The sequence below is a fragment of the Rhinoraja longicauda genome, chromosome 19 (assembly GCF_053455715.1).
Source record: "Rhinoraja longicauda isolate Sanriku21f chromosome 19, sRhiLon1.1, whole genome shotgun sequence".
Classification (NCBI taxonomy): domain Eukaryota; kingdom Metazoa; phylum Chordata; class Chondrichthyes; order Rajiformes; family Arhynchobatidae; genus Rhinoraja; species Rhinoraja longicauda.
The window spans coordinates 27,125,121-27,129,464 of NC_135971.1; positions in this window are offsets into that span (position 1 = coordinate 27,125,121).

A 4,344-nucleotide genomic window follows, 5' to 3' on the forward strand; every position below is an offset into this window, starting at 1 on the left:
GCATATCGAATCTGCAACAGATACTTATTTAACGCAGGGATGATACCCATATCATTTATTTAAATATATTGGCGAAAGCAGACTGAGGACGTGTCATCATATTTTTCAATTCCTCTCTGAAAGATCTTTGCGAGGCTCCATAAATGAAGGCGTTTGTGCAAGTACTTAAAAATCTTAGCTTATAGCTAATGTTTTCTGCAATCCGGAATGCGCCATTGTCCCCTAACTTCATTAATTGATTATCTGTAAAATACAGAGTGATGGAACATGCAAAACTGACCGCCCATAACAAAATGAAACTGCCAGATATTGCCAGCAGTAAAATGATTGATTTCCTTCGGTTTTCAATCTCTTGGTCGCTCTGTTTCTTGTCACTCTTGCTCCCTCTGAATTTTCTTCTGAGACTGTTTGCCAGGATAATATACCTGATCGTCAGCATGTTGAACACAGCAATAAACACAAATGGTAGAAATGGGGTTAAAAGGGTTTCGAGCCACAAGAATGCAGCCCAACTAGGTAAGACATAGAAGCTAGACTTCACATGACAGTACCATGGCGCGTTGCCAACTTTTTCTAAAGGTTCAAACAGAAAATAGACTGGAATATTTTCTAAGACGCATATTAAAGACACCAGTGTTATAACTCTCGTCGCATTTTTTTCAGTGCAATATTTTGTACGTAACGACTGGTGACAAATCGCAACAAACCTATCAAAGGTAAAAACCACGGTTATCCAGACAGAACAATCCATGGAAACATAAATCAGAGTGTTAATAAGACTGCAAATGGGAGTGTAATTCAGAAACGAATGAGGGAAGAATGCGTCCCTAGTCTGATGAAGTATTCCGCTGATAATTAAGTACATTATATTAGCTGCAGCCATCCATACGAGATATCGGGTGATGCAACGAGAGAGACCGCACTTTCCAGAGGATAAGATGGCGATTGTCACCACATTGGCTACAAACAGAAAGAAAATGCATTAGAGCGTCCGCTACTGATAGGAATAGTCGGTAAATCATTTTTCTATTGCAATGGACATTTTTCATTTGTTCGTTCATCCATCACATTTTGTTTAAATCTCTCCCATGTATTTAAGGATGTCGAGTAATCGAAGTTGTTCAACGGGCGTCTTAATGCAATGAATGTTTTCCAGGGTTCCGGATTAAACAGAACGAATCGCAATAACGAATATTGTTCAATAGACATGTGGACCAATCATTGCGGTTTCAATTGCATTCCTCAAATTGACTGCGCATACTGTGTCCTGTTTGATTTGTCATGCTTAATCACGATCATGCTGTGGTATGGTTACGGACGGATTCTGTGCTGTGAAGTTCCGCATTTAATAAAAAACGTGTGACCATTCTGTTATTTTATCAACATTCCTATTCTGCCCAGTCACTTTTTGTCTCTCCTGATTATCAATTGAAACGCGATTTTAACACGATTTTTCGATTCGTTTTCGGAGTTTGGTTTCTGGAGCTGTCGACCTTCCGATAGAAGTCGTAACCAGGTAATAACCAATTGATTGGTTATTAACCAATTGATTGGTTATTAGCAGTCTTCACGTCTCTGCCAGCCTTACCGCCAAGAGACTGCACAAACAAAGGGAGCTGCACAATGCATCACGTTCATCCACATATGAATGGAATTAGTATTTTCGCTTCCAAGAAAAAGCCGAAGAGTAAAAATAGAAGTATGACCGTTTTACTTGGCACTGAGGCTGATCGGATACTCATTAGAATCATAACAGATCTTTTGATACTGAGATAGTTTAAATTACATATTGACTCCCTTTCATACCTACCCTTGAGTACGATACCACGAACGTAAGCCGGTTCACTCTATCCCACAGTATCTCTTCAGGACTCTTTCCCTCCATATTCTCGATAATCGTATTTCACCACCTCTTTACCTTCTCCCACCCAATCATCCCGAACAATCCACTTACTTTATTCCACTGAGAAAACTTTTTATATCTTGACTCTCTCCTATGTCTGTCCTTGTCCACTCTCTTCCCATCAACGTGAGCGTCTATCTTACCTCGGTCAGAACAAAGGTAGGTTCCCCTGATTTAGGGGTCCAAACAGCCCTACCAGACGAGGCAAATTTCAGCATGCACCTTCTATAACTTCGTATATTACATTCAGTTTTCCCTATGTTGCCTTCTTGCCACCCGCGTGACCAAGTGCAGGCGATAAGAATACTTTAACGAACGCTTGTGCGCTTTTCGTCATGGTGATTTCGATCTGATCGTGGCAAGCCAATTAATTCCCCCTGTCGATTCCCAGATCGAGTTGTTTGTCCTTGGATTCGTCCACCATGATGTCAGGTGCAAAGATTGGAACAAATGCCCGTATTCGGAATGTGCCGTCTGCAGACCGACGACATGAACTTTGCGTTCACGAAACCTATTCCCCAAGCTCATCACGTTCGCAAAGCACTCCGTCTACACTTCACCCGATAGTCTTCCAATCGGATCACCTCCCTCTATTGTTCCCATTTGCCCAGCCTACATTTCTTATTTACCACCATACTCAACCCTCTTTTCCCATCATACTCCATTAGTGCGCTTCCCCACTACCTACACATCTCACCTCCCACAATTTGTTGTTGTCTCCACCCGTCCATCCACTAATCCGCCATATCTAACCTGTCTTCACCAACCTTTGCCCTGTTCCTCCCATCGTTATATTGCCTATCTCTCGCCTCTCTTTCTTTGACTTTGACTGTCTGCTTTCCTCCTCAAATTCTAACTGTTCAGTTGTGTTCCTACAGCAGTTTTTTTTAATCTCTACTACGGCCTCGCATCTACAGTCCCCGACGTCTCAATTCGAATAAATTTAATGTGCCCACCTTTGAAGAATCAAGAAAATAACGTTCAGCCAACCAGCATATTTCAACTCCAATTCTGTCTGGGAAGTTTAGTTCAGTTTAGTTTTGAGATACAGCGCGGAAACAGGCCCTTCGGCCCACCGAGTCCCCGCCGACCAGCGATCCCCGCACATTAACACTGTTCTACAGACAAAAGGGACAATTTGCACTCAGAGCGATGATACAAACCCAAATCAATTAACCTAAAAACCTGTACGTCTTTGGAGTGTGGCTGAAAACGGAAGATCTCGGAGAAAACCCGCGCGATCACGTCGAGAATGTAAAAACTTCGCACAGACAGCACCCGTAGTCGGAATCGAACCTGCGTATCTGGCGCTGCGAGCGCTGTAAGGCAGCATCTCCAACGCTGCGCCACCGCGCCACCCTAATGTAGAGATGGAAGCTTCTAAGAATATTACTTTTACGACCAGATGCTTGGAAATACCCCAAAATTTGTTCAGATCTTGTCTTCCCTATTTCCCACCTTTTGCTTTGTGTGCAAGTGCACACTTCCTTTCTTGATTTCGGGAAATATACCTCTTTAAATAAATACTAGACCAAGTGGACCCGTTGGGCCCAAACCTCTCCTGCATTGGTGCAGCATCCTCTCCTCCGCACTCTCCCTCCCCTCCCCCCACTCCCCCTCCCATCTTCCCCCGTCCCCGTCCCTCCATCTCCATCCCCCTCCCCAATCCTCTCCCCTCCCCCTCCTAGGAGATAGATTTAAACTTTAAAATGTGAATAGCTTTAAAAATATAACACCAATTTCAACAAAACTACCATTTTTACCATTAAAGTGACGACGGTGAGTAAGGTGGGCCTAAAATTCTCGCGCTATCGTGTACCGTTTTAGCTGAAGTTCAGTCACAAACAAGATAACAAACGAGAGTTTTAGTATATAGATATAAAAAAATGTTTCCATTCCATCGTTAAACCAAACTTAATATAACGGTTTCATTGGAATCCAAGTACGTCAGTAACATGCAGTATACTTCTGTTTTCAAATAAGAATAGAGATCCCATGAAGTAAAATTGTAAAAATCGTAAAAACATGCTCACCAAATACAAAAATATCTCAAGACATATCTTCGGCGACGGTTTCAAGCAGGTTAAAGAATAATGTCCAACCATTAGAATGCAGAATAGCGGATGTTGCATGAATTTGTCCTTTGTCTTCGGCTTTTTTGTGCGGATAGATTTGATATATACGCTTGAAACGATCAAAGAGATTCCTACCTTTCAGCATGAAGCGTGTCGACCTAGACAGTGACCAAAACCTCTTGTTGTCAAGAAACGTTAATGTAATCGATTGTTAATAACGAACGGCAGAAAGGCACTAATTTGTTCTAGATACAATGTATAGAGCAGATTGCAACAAAGCCGTTTTGGAATATATGCGTTTCGAAGTGTGACGTCAGGCTTGCTTGTCGGTCGGAATAAAACCAAGCAAAGGATTAGCTACACGAT